The sequence below is a fragment of the Myotis yumanensis genome, unplaced genomic scaffold (genome assembly GCF_028538775.1).
Source record: "Myotis yumanensis isolate MYYU_CA2020_CCGP unplaced genomic scaffold, mMyoYum1.0.hap1 SCAF_19, whole genome shotgun sequence".
Taxonomy (NCBI): domain Eukaryota; kingdom Metazoa; phylum Chordata; class Mammalia; order Chiroptera; family Vespertilionidae; genus Myotis; species Myotis yumanensis.
Window position 1 is genome coordinate 25,942,496 of NW_027223770.1, and position 13,580 is coordinate 25,956,075.

Genomic DNA, 13,580 nt, shown 5'->3' on the forward strand with positions numbered 1-13,580 from the left:
GTTGTAGGTTCTTGGTATTCATCACTTTGAATATTTCTTGCCATTCCCTTCTGGCCTGCAAAGTTTCTGTTGAGAAATCAGCTGACAGTCGTATGGGTACTCCCTTGTAGGTAACTGATTTTCTTTCTCTTGCTGCTTTTAGGATTCTCTCTTTGTCTTTTGCTCTTGGCATTTTAATTATGATGTGTCTTGGTGTGGTCCTCTTTGGATTCCTTTTGTTTGGGGTTCTCTGTGCTTCCTGGACTTGGAAGTCTATTCCTTTCACCAGGTAGGGGAAGTTTTCTGTCATTATTTCTTCAAATAGGTTTTCAATATCTTGCTCTCTCTCTTCTTCTGGCACCCCTATAATTCTGATGTTGGTACGCTTGAAGCTGTCCCAGAGGCTCCTTACACTATCTTCATATTTTTGGATTCTTTTTTCATTTTGCTTTTCCGGTTGGGTGTTTTTTGCTTCTTCGTATTTCAAATCTTTGACTTGATCCTTGCGACCCTCTGGTCTGCTGTTGGGAGTCTGTATAATATTCTTTATTTCAGTCAGTGTATGCTTAATTTCTAGTTGGTCCTTTATCACAACATCGAGGGTCTCATTAGATTTCTTGAGGATCTCACTACATTTATCGGCGGTCTTACCAGTCTTTTCGAGGGCTTCTAAACAGTTCTTTAAAGACCTTAAAAGTGTGGTTTTGAACTCTATATCCAGCAGTTTGCTTTCCTCCAATTCTGTCGTTTGTGTCCTGTTTCTTTGTCTCGGCATTTTTTTATGCTTCGCTGTGTCGATAGAGTGCCTTTCTGTGCTAAGTGTCCCAATTACCTAAGGTAGACACTCTTGGTGCACCCCCTTGTGGGCTTTGTGCACAGTCTTGTTGTGGTTAAGCCTTGATTGTTGTAGTTATCACTGTGAGGAATTGACCTCCAGGTCAATTGGCTGTGAGAATCAGCTGTGTCTGCGGTGGGAGAACTTCTGTGCTGGAGACACCCCTCTGGGGCTAGACTTGCTTCGATGGGGCTTTGGTGCTCACTCCATTCATTCTTTTGTATGCGGATACCCAGTTTTGTCAGAACCATTTGCTGTTCTTTAATTCATTGAGTTATCTTGGCACCCTTGTCAGAAGTCAGTTGACCATTCATATATATTCTTACCACTTTTAAACTCTGTAATATAAGCCTTGGTGTTATAATCTGTGAAATGGTGACAATAATATCCAGAATGACTTATTCATCGAGCACAGGAGGCTTAATGTCTAGGGGCTATGATGTTGTTAGAGGTCCATGAAAATGTTTTAGTTTTTTTTTTTTTTTCAAATTAGAACAGAAGTGAACATTTAGGTCAAGGAAAATGTCTTACTATACAACATTAAGACAACAATAATATCTTTATACAAATGCAGTCATGAAATAGAATGTTTAACATTTTTTTATGTTGAGAAAGGGACCCATGAGGCAATAGTACTTTGCATCCACAAAAATCCTACTGTGGTCCTGATAACGTCCACCTTTAAGGGTTATTGTGAGGATTAAAGATGATAATTAAGTAAAATCCCATGTATTGTGATGGTCTATAGTAGATGATCAGTGAATGGTCTTTTTTTAAAAAAATATATTTTATTGGTTTCTTACAGAGAGGAAGGGAGAGAGATAGAGCGTTAGAAACATCGATGAGAGAGAAACATCGATCAGCTGCCTCCTGCACATCTCCTATTGGGGATGTGCCCGCAATCCAGGTACATGCCCTTGACTGGAATCGAACCTGGGACCTTTCAGTCCGCAGGCCGACGCTCTATCCACTGAGCCAAACCGGTTTCGGCCAGTGAATGGTCTTTATCTGGTGGGGGAGCAGAGAGAGTGTCCCTCACCAGCTCAGGCCCCTTTAATAGCACCGGCGCCGTGGCAAGTTGGTAAATTATTGAATGTGCAAACCCGTGAAGGGGTCACCCAGTGAGTTCAAAGGAAGGTCAGCACTAAGGAGCTGCCCTTTTCCCTCATTTCTTGCTCTAACACCTTTGTGGGCTCTGGGGGTGAGAGGGGGCACTTGTGGCCTCACTGAGCCGAGGGAGAGTTACTGAGGTGGAGAGGAGGGGAGCCATGAGGGGCCCTCTGCCTCAGTGGTTGGCCTGTTTGGTAAAGGTCCCCAGCTATGACTCCCTGACTTTGTGAGGCAGAGGCCTGGTGTCCACCTTGGTGGAGAAGGCAATGCCTGTGCAGAGCAATTTGAGAATCCCTGATAGCCCAGATCTTATTTTTAAAATTTGAGGTGAAATTCACACAACATAAAGTTAACTATTTAAGCTGTATAATTTAGTGGCATTTAATACATTGACATGGTTGTGCAATCATCCCCTCTATCTAATTGCAAAATGTTTTTATCACCCTAAAGGGAAACATGTGGTCATGTCCCATTTCTTCCTCCCTCAGTTCCTGACAACCACTAATCTGCTTTCTGTCTCTCCGGGTTTACCTATTCTGGACATTTCACATATATATAGGATCATCATATGTGGCCTTTTAAAAATAATATATTTTTATTGAGTTCAGAGAGGAAGGGAGAGGGAGAGAGAGATAGAAACATCAATGATGAGAGAGAATCATGGATCAGCTGCCTCCTGCAAATCCCACGCTGGGTATCGAGCCTGCAACCTGGGCATGTGTCCTGACCGGGAATTGAATCGTGATCTCCTGGTTCCTAGGTCGAAGCTCAACCACTGAACCACGTTGGCTGGGCTCATATGTGGCCTTTTGTATCTGTCTTCTTTCACGCAATATAATGTTTGCAAGGTTGTCCATGTTGCAGCAGGCATCAGTACTTTCTTTCTTTCCATAGCTGAGTAACAGTCTGTTGTGTGGATAGACCACATTTGGTTTATCCTTTCATCAATTGATGGACATTTGGGCTCACCTTTTGGCTATTGTGAATGGTGCTGCTATGAACATTCATGTACAAGTTTTTGTGTTGACGTGTTTTCAGCGCTTTGGGGTATATACTTGGGAGTGGAATTGCTGGATCGCGTGGTAATTCTATGTCTGTCTTTTTGAGGAACCACCCAACACTGGCTGCACCATTTTACATCCCCCCCAGCAATGTAGGAGAGTTCTGATTTTTCAACATCCTCACCAATGCTCCTGATGGATAGACTGAGTATAGTCAACCTAGTGGGTATGAAGTGGTATATCCCTGTGGTTTTGATTTGCATTTCTCTAATGGCTAGTGATGCTGGGCTTCTTTTCATGTGTTTGTCACGCTTGTCTTTTCTTGGGCCGAATCTAGCCCTGTCTGGATAGAATCAAGCTCTGATAGGAAGAACTGACTCATCCAGGGTATTTTCTTCGATGTGCCTGTGGCATATTCTGAGATTCTCTTGATCTGAGCTTGCTGAATTCTCCCCCAGGTCCTATATGAAGACCTTGCCCTGTGGGAGTTCACGAAAGGGCTCTTGCCCTTGAACTCAAGGGTTAGGGGCACTGACCCCCAACACAATTGAAAATTCATGTATAACTTTTATCTCCTTCCAAACTTAACTACTAATAGCCTCCTGTTGACCCAAAACCTTACCAATAACAGTCAACAAATACATAGTCTGTATGTTGCATATATTATATACTGTATTCTTACAATAAAATAAGCTAAAAAAACACAAAAAATAAACAAAAATAAGCTAAAGAAAAGAAAATGTTATTAAGAATATCATAGGGAAGGGGGTGGGGGGGGCGGGAAGAGATTAACTAGAAAACGTATATGCATATATGCATTGCCCATGGACACAGACAATAAGGTGATGAAGGCCTGGGGTGGGGCAGAAACCAGCTGGTGGGGGTCAATGGAAAAAATGGGGGACATCTGTAATACTCTCAACAATAAAGATTTAAAAAAAGAAAATCATAAGGAAGAGAAAACGCATTTACAGTGTTTATTGAAAAAAGTCCATGTACAACTGAACCCATGCAGTTTGAACCTGTGTTGTTCAAGGGTCAACACTATATATATAATCTCCCTACTCTTAAGGAATTTAAAGACTTCAAGTGGGAAAGAAAAGTCCTCCAATAAGCTATAAAGTAATACTGTGTTTTCCCCAGGTTATATATTAGCAACTGAAATAGGGACTTTCTGGAGACATTAACCAAAGGGTGGTTATTCCCAGGAAGATTAATTTTTTTTGAGAGGGAAAGTAGGACCAATAAATGGAAGTTGCTAGGAGCTAGACTTTTGTTCTAGTATAACAGAGACATTTGAGGGCATTTGGAGGTGGTGAGCTCCTCGCGTCCTCAGAGGTGACCAAGCAGAGACTGGTCGACATGTTGACAGAGGAGCTTCCTGAATCCCTTCGAAGGCTCCCTTTCCCATCCCGGTTCCCAGAAGCCCTTGCCCTCTTTCCTTTGGGTGGCTCCCTCCTTCGGCAGGACCTGGCATCCTGCTGGCATTGTGGGTCTGAAGGCGGCTGCCAGGGCAGGTGCCTCCTGCAGGTGACCTGGCACCTTATCTCCCCTGCCCCCATTTCTTCCCTGCCTCTTCTGGCTGACCTCCTAGAGCAGAAATAACCCAGGGCCAAACATTAACTGTGAGACCATAAAAACACGTGAAGCTCAGGTGGCTCCCGGCGGCCTGGACCCTTTGTGCCCTGTTATTAGGAAACGCTGGCTCTGCTCCCGATGGGTGGGGAGGGTGGAGCGGCTGGAACGCTGAGGGGGACTCACCACTCTAGGCTTCCGCCCTGGCCGAGCGGTGGGCAGAGGATGCCTCTGTTGCCTGAGGACGGTTTAGAATCTGATCTCGGGGGCTTGGAGAGAGAACACAGCAGCATCTTTCAGTGTCAACCGAAGATGCGCCCTCACTTATGCAATCAGGAGCTTCCCTAGTTTGCCATGGGCCCTGATGGACACGTACATATGTACAGTAATTTCATAGACAGCTACATAGTACTGAGAAAACACGCTTACTACTCATGTACCGGCACTATAAACATCCATATGCTCTCTCTTATTCACCCCCAGAACTTGCACAGTGCTTGCAAGATCAGGACATCTTCCTTGGACTGATGGGTGAATAGTGAATGAAAAATGTTTATGTCCTCCCACATACTCGTCCACGTGTGTATACATTTAAAAATAAAGTTTTTATTGATTTTTAGAGAGAGAGGGAGGGAGAGGGGTAGAGAGATAGAAACATTGATGAGAGAGAAACATCATCGACTGGCTGCCTCCTACAGACCCCCACTGAGGATTGAGTTGGCAAACCAGGCATAGGCCCTGGCCAGGAATCGAACCCGCGACCTCTTGGTTCCTGGGTTGATGCTTAACCACTGAACCACACTGGCTGGGCCACATGTGTATACATTTTGAGGAAGGTACCTATAAAACCCATGGATGTTCACAGTATGCCTATAACACACACACACACACACACACACACACACACACTCAAACTAAACAAAATAGCACAAATGCACCTATACATACACACCTGCACCTGCTAGTCATATGTATATGAATATCTATAATAGTAAAAGCGTAATATGCTAATTAGAGTGGACAGCCAGACGACCTTCCGGACAAAGCTGGGGCTGCGAGGGCCGAGCCCCTTGCACGAATTTCATGCATTGGGCCCCTAGTGTGTATAGATTTACAGATTCCCCAATGACCTTGCTAAACAGCAAAGGTGATGGCTATGAGGAGAGAATATGGTTCCATGGACTCAGAGCAGGCCAAGGTGATATTTCAGTGGAGAAGCCCATCTCCCAGTTGTGAGCTGGGAAGCTTGCACACACTGCAAAGCTTTCACTCCTCTGCTCTCCATGATAAGATGGTGCACAGGGGCAGGAGGGCAGGGGCTGAGAGGAGCACACCAGAGTAAGTAGGATCAACTTCAGCATCTCTTGACCCCTTAGATCTCTTAGAGAAAATGTATTGACCTGGGAACTGTTCTAGGCTCTATTCCCTTAGAGCAGAGGTGGGGAACGTCCCGCCCGTGGGCCTTGTAAGACCCACAAAAATCATTTGGTCTGGTCCTGGCAAGGCATTAGGGGTGAGCTAATTAAATGTTTGACCAAATACAGCAGGCTAACTTTTAAGTTGATAATTTTACATGGCCCGTGAATGATGTTATACATTTTCAAATGGCCCTTGGTAGAAAAAAGGTCCCCCCCCACCTTAGAGAATGATGATAAAAGAGGGGAGAAAAACAATGGTAGAGTCTAAAGGGGAGAAGCCTCAAGCAGGGTAGAGCCAGTGTGAGGTATTTATAGAGTGTGTGTGTGTGTGTGTGCGTGTGTGTGTATTCACATGTTGTAGGGTTGGCCCCAGGCTGCAGTTTCTTAAAAAGGGGGCAAGGCTGTGATTTCACTGCCAAAAGCCCAGGATCTGGAGGATGGAACTCTGATGCGTGGTTCGGGCTCTACCACAGCTTGCCTGTCACATGACCTCAAGGAGATGGCTTCACCTCCATGTGAAGTGCCTCACACTCCAGCTAAATGGTCTGCTTGCCTCACAGTGAGGACCAGGGAGCAAAGAGAACTCACAGGAGCTTTGAAGAGTTAAGAACTTCTCCTAGTGGCCAGGGCTCATTTCTCAGCCTGGTGCAAGGCGTTTTAAGTGTCCCAGCATCCTGCACACTGAATCTGTGCACAGGATGAGAGGTTGAACACAGCACAGTCTCAGCTCCCAAGGCGAATAGCCGAGTGGGAAGAAGTCCCCAGGGGGAGGTCACTACCAACCCTCTAAGCACCTGACCGTGGGATATAGTAATAGAATAGCGAGACGGTCAGAGGGCTGTGGGTCACAGGGCCTGGGGGAGTCAGACAAGGTTTCATGGAGGAAGTGAGGATTGGCGAAGTTTAGTTGTGGGGAGGAGGAGTTGGGGTGATGGAGGGCTAGGGGTGGAGGGTCAGGGATGGCAGCTAGACCATGGAGACAGGAGAGAAGCAATGCCTCCCGGAGTTACAAATGGTAAAGATTAAAAGGGAAAATAGGAGGAACAAGGTTAATTTTTGAGTCCTTTCTGGAACTGGCCCAGGCCAATGGTTAATCGTCTGACCCTTTAGGAATTACTTGGACCCTGTCCCAGGCATCGTACACACACAACTGGAGGATGTGGGGCGGCCCAGAGCAGAGCTGAGAGGGAGCTTGGAAGTCACCCTGTCCAAGCCAGACCCTTTTCCCAAGGCAAAACTGATCCAGGAGAGGCGACTGGGTTAGCCAGGGAATTAGTGGCAGAGCTGGAATTTGAACTCAGGTCTCCCCAGTCTAGTGCCTTTTCTGGATCTTAAAAATGGACTGGGGGCTGGTGTGGTTCAGTGATTGAGCGTCGACCTATGAACCAGGAGGTCACGGTTCTATTCCCGGTCAGGCACATGCCCAGGTTGCGGGCTCCATCCCTAGTGTGGGGCTGGGATTGGGACTTAGTGTTCAGGAATGCTGCAAGTTTGGATCCTGGCTTTGTATGCATTTGTTGATTGTTTCTGGATACAGAGACTAAGAGGGATAGAGAGATAGAAACATCAATGAGAAACATCAATTGGCTGCCTCCTGCACACCCGCAACTGGGGAGCGAAATGAAACCAGAATGTCCTGACCAGGAATTGAACCAGTGATCTCTTCGTTCACGGGTCCATATTCAACCATTGAACCACACTGGTCAGGCTAGAACAGAATGTTTCTAACCAGTCATCACAATTCTCTTCAATATCTAGAACCTTTGGATAGGATAAGAGACGTCAATCAACACATAATCTTCCCCTTTGACCAATCAATTTTTAATTATCTTCTTACTAACATTGGTTGATAAGTAAGAGGAAATGACTTTTGAATAATTTCATTGATAACAAAGTCTTTCTAAGGAAACAGTGTTTTATTTTTTTAAATATATTTTTATTGATTTCAGAGAGAGAGATAGATAGAAACATCAGTGATGAGAGAGAGTCATTGATTGGCTGCCTCCTGCCTATTGGGGATCGAGCCTGCAACCCAGGCATGTGCCCTGACTGGGAATTGAACCGTGACCTCCTGGTTCATAGGTCGCCGCTCAACCACCGAGCCATGCCAGCTGGGCAGGAAACAATGTTTTGTATATACACAGATATACATTCACACACACTGCTCAGCTACCAACACGCAAACACGTGTCTCCCTGGCCACCTCTATCCTGGCCCACGTGCTCCCGGAAACTTGCCACACGTGCAAGAGATCTTATCTACCCAATTGTGCACACATAGCAAAAACCAAGCCAAACCACAATAAAATCACACACCCACACCCACACCCACACCCTTAGAAGGCCCTTAAGTTTGGAAGGACAGAAATTAAGTGGAAAAAATAATAAATAATAAGAATATTAATTTCTATTCATTGAGTGCTCACCAAATGCTGGTGATCAAGTTCAGCACTTTCCATATACTGTCTCATCTGATCACCACAGCGATTCTGTCAAGTAGATGTTAGCATCCCCTTGTTTCCCATTGGGAGAATGAGGCTGTGGTGAAGTCCAGAAGCCCCCGGGGTTTGCATGCACATCAAAGTTTGGAAGCCTTGTGGTGTACCTCGCCCGGGGTCACACAACGAGGAAACCACAGAAGCAAACTTTGTTGTTGTTTTTAAATCTTTATTGTTGAAAATATCATATAGGTCCTCCCTTCTCCCCCATTCACCTCTTCCAGCCCACTCCCCTCTCCCCAGACCCTCCCCAACCCATTACCTGTGTCCATGGGTGATGCCTATATGCATACAAGTTCATTGGTTGACCTCTTCGCACCCACCCTCCCCTGCCTTCCCTCTGAGGTTCAATAGTCTGTTCATGCTTCTGTGTCTCTGGGCCTATTTTTGTTCATCAGTTTATTTGGTTCATTAGATTCCACATATGAGTGAGATCCTGTGGTACTTGTCTTTCTCTGACTGGCTTGTTTCGCTCAGCATAATGCTCTCCAAGTCCATCATGCTGTTGCAAATGGTAAGAGTTCTTTCTTTTTTATTACTGCATAGTAGTCCATGTGTACATGTAATTTTTTATCCACTCATCTGCTGATGGACACTTAGGCTGTTTCCAAATCTTAGCTATTGTAAATTGTGCTGCTATGAACATAGGGGTGCATATATTCTTTCTGATTGGTGTTTCGGGTTTCTTAGGATATATTCCTAGAAGTGGGATCACTGGGTCAAATGGCAGTTCCATTTTTAATTTTTTGAGGAAACTCCATACTGTTTTCCATAATGGCTGCACCAGTCTGCATTCCCACCAGCAGTGCAGAAGCAAACTTTGAATGCACCTGTGTGCTGACCAGAAAACATTTGTTCTTAACCACGAAGATCTTATCTGTCTGTATTTCCATGGCAGGGACGAGAGAGAAGAAACATGGATTTAATTTTTACTGAACAGCAGCATGAGACATCTTCCATAGCCATATTGTCCACTTAGAAGGAACAGCTACTTTTTAAAAAAGAAATTATGGTAAAATATGCACAACATACACTCTACTTATGAACTCATTTTAAGTGTACATTTCAATGGTATTAAGTACAGTCATGATATTGTGCAACCATCTCCACTATTACCAAAACTTCTTCGTCATCCCAGACAGAAACTCTGTACCCATTAAACAATTAAACTCTCCTCTACTCCCCCTCTTCAATCCCTTGGTAGCCACCATTATACCTTTTGTTTCTATAAATTTACCTATTCTAGGTATTTCATGTAAAGTGGAATGTTTTCAAGATTCACCTATGTTGCAGCATGTGCCAGAATTAGAGGGAGCTGCCCAAGAGCGTGGCTCAGTGGTTGAGCATTGACTTATGAACCAGGAGATCACAGTTTGATTCCTGGTCAGAACACATGCCTGGGTTGCAGACTTGACCCCCCTGTGTAGGGTGTGCAGAAGGCAGCTGATCAATGATTTTCTCTCATCATTGATGTTTCTATCTCTCTCCCCCTCTCCCTTTCAAATAAAAAATATATATGAAAAAAAGAATTAGAAGGAGCAATTTTAAGATGAACAAAAGGCCAGAAAGATGTCTCCTTTCACCAGGCAAAGAGTTCACATGGAGAACATTATCTCAAAGTGGTGCTGTAGTCAGAAACTTGAAGGGATTCAGCATGGGTTTAGAAGTCTAGAGGAGCATTCTTTTTTAAAAAAATATTTTTTTTATTGATTTCAGAGAGGAAAGGAGAGAGAGATAGAAACATCAATGATGAGAGAGATTCATTGATTGGCTGCCTCCTGCACGCCCCACACTGGGGATCAAGCCTGCAACCCAGGCATGTGCCCTTGACTGGAATCGAACCTGGGACCCGTCAGTCCACAGGCCAATGCTCTATCCATTGAGCCAAACCTGCTAGGGCGAGCATCCTTTTCTTTTTCTTTTTTTTTTTTTTTAAATATATTTTATTGATTTTCTACAGAGAGGAAAGGAGAGAGACAGAGAGCTAGAAACATCGATGAGAGAGAAACACCGATCAGCTGCCTCCTGCACATCCCCCACTGGGGACGTGCCCGCAACCCAGGTACATGCCCCTGACCGGAATCGAACCCGGGACCCCTCAGTCCCCAAGCCGACGCTCTATCCACTGAGCCAAACCGGTTTCGGCCCTTTTCTTTTTTTAAAGGTAAAATTGGCACATAAAATTATATAGGTCTTAGGTGACAACATCATAATTCAATATATAGAGGAGCATTCTTGAATCAGTTAAGTTTTCTCTTCTTCCTCTTCCCTTCTTCCTCCTCCTTTTTCTCCTCCAATGCCTTTCCTCCCTGCTGTGATGCCTCCTTTCTTTCCCTCCTCTGTTCCTCCAGGAAAACATCCTCAGAGCAGGACCCAGTGAGAAACTGAGGAGCCATAGAAAGAGTCCTGGACCAGGAACCAGCAGACCAGGGTTTCACACTGGCTTTGACCCTGAACGGTCGTGGGCCAGTCTCTTCTCTGGACTCATGTTCCCCATAAGTATGGTAAGAGGACTGGCTTGGCTAATCTTTAGGTTTTGTTCCAGATTTGATGCTACACTTACACTAAGGTAGAAGTGATACTTCTTTCGAGGGTATTTGCATTTAAACATGGGACAGAGCCTCAGGCCAGAGGAAGGAAGAGTGGATAGTGGGGTGCCAGGCTTCCCCATGTGTCTAGGAGAGGTATTTCCCTGTCATCACACCACCTGGGAAAGTACAGAGAAGGCGGGTCCTGAACCCAGCCCCAGAAACTCGCCAGCTCCTAGGTTCAGTCCTGACTCACACTTGACAATGTGGTGGAGGAGGCTGTGGAGCAACCCTGGGCAACAGGGCCTCATTGCCTGATTGGTCTGAAGCCCCGTGGGCAGCTTGGTGTGAATGAGACTGGATTCCTGCATGTTCCCTGGGATTTTGCTAGGGATTAGTGGGCCTAACGGGTAAGAGGAAAGGGTTGCCTGGAAAGAATTTGTCATCGGAGAGCAGGAGAATTGGGGTTTAGTCCTGAGTCTCTTATTTGCTTTGCTAGTTGTGTGAGTTGACCAAGTCGCTTTGCTCTCAGCATCCGTTTTTTCATATATAACATACGAGAGTTGAACCCTGTGGTCTCTTCCATGCTTTGGCTACCTGGACCTTCCAATCCCTCAGATGCACCTCCGTCTCCGTCTTTTCTGGGCATTTGCTCACCTGGGACACTTTCTCACCCCGTGTCCCACCCCATTCACCTGGCGCTCTTCTTCAAGGCATGTCTTTCATGGTCCAGACTACATCACTATGAAAGAGTACTGAGCAGAATCAGTAGGAAGTGGTGGGGACTGAGGAAAACTGGAGAGTTCATGTCCCACTGAAGCCATTCAGGTGCTTTGAAAACATGGTGCTGGCCAAGAAAGTTATCTGTGGTTGAATTTGTCCCTGGCACCAGGAATTGGCAACCCCTGTCCTACAAAGCCCCATTCTCTGGAAGGAGGCTGTCCGGGCGCCTCATATTTCTCTCTTCACAACACATCATTTTATGGTACTTATTTATTTATTACAGGCTTTCTCACTGGGCTGTAAATCTGTTTGGGCAGGTACTTAACTGTTTTATCTTCAACTCTATTCCTAACCTTATCACAGAACTGGTCCATGGTAGGTGCTCGGTAAATATCTATAAAATCAGCAAACGAGTGGATGGTTAATAAGTGATTGTTGAGTGAATTACTCTAAGGGTCCCTCAATGATGCTGTTTGATTTCATTTTATTCCATTCTCTGAAAAAAATTACAGCTCCAGCCTCACAGCTAGTGATTTAAATTCTTTAGATCCCCGTTTACCCAGTTTGTTTGGCTCAGTGTTCTGGGCTGGTCGAGCCCCTAACAGTCTTCAAATAATGTCCTTCAGGTCTTTCAGGGGTGTTTAGGTTGGGAAAGGCAACAAACAGCTCTAGAGTCTTCTGCTCTTTGGATCATGTAGGGAAGTCAACAGAAACACTTGTACCATCTCACACATATATTCTTAGATCTTTTCAAGACCCTTCAAATCCATGGTCTTCCTTTTTGTAAAACAGGGCCAGAAGGCATCATGGTCCTCATTTTATAATGAGAAAAACTGACATCAGAGAAGTTAGAGCTACATAGAGATCTTGATCAATTGTCACTAGGATATGTGAATTGTTAGTCCTCCCTCCCATACCAGAGACACACGTTAATCATTAATGGCCTTCTTTCCACTGAACTCCAACTCTGCCTCAGAATCCTACTCAGCACAATGTTCTATTAATTACCAACAATTACTAGACACTTGACGCTTGAGATGAAGATATTGGCCTATTAGCTGAGGATCCTTGCTTCTGCTATCAGGGATTAGTTTACTTTTCAAGAAGGTCTGGGGCTCATAGGTAATCAATACCAGCTTGCTCCACCACCTAGGAACCTCAAGGGTATTATACTCCTCCTCCTGCCTCCCCCCATTTCATTTACCTTTCAGGCTTTCTGATTTTGGCTGTCCTGATCTTGCCTGAAGTATGTTGGGAAGGATGGAGGCCTCCAGTACTTCAAGGGAGTCATAGCGCGGGGCCTCCTGACTCCTGATCAGGTCTGTTCTTAGCTTCTGCTGACCCTCACCCCCATCCAGTGACTTCAGACCCAGACAAGGCACAGGCAACTGAATGGTCTGGGGATGGGGGGTGGGGTGGGGGTGGGGGGGGAGGGAGAACTATCTCAGTGTAGTGTTGGGTCTTACCACAAGGTGGCGCTGTCACTTCCTTTGCTTTAAGTTTCTATCTTGATGGAAAACGTCTGAAATGTGCACACACTATAACTCAACAAATAAAACTCAACAAATAAAAAAAATGGCTTCGCAATTTAAATTGATGATTTATTAGACTGTCTTATTTCAATTTCCATCAGATTTCAGACAGTTACAAATAATTTTGTGTCTCTGCTGTGCCTTTGAAATAATGGCAGTGTGCTACACGAGGAGGATAGGGGCTCTAAATTCTAACTCCAACCTTACACACATGAACTTTCCAGAACTTTCTGCCATTTCCTAGGTTCCTCCCTATAAAACAGTTCCCTGAAAAAGCATATCCCTGCTGACACTTTGATTTCAGCCAGTGAAACTGGTTTCAGATCTCTGACCGTGGAGTCAAAGCCATAAGAGAATAGCCAGGCCGGTGTAGCTCAGTGGT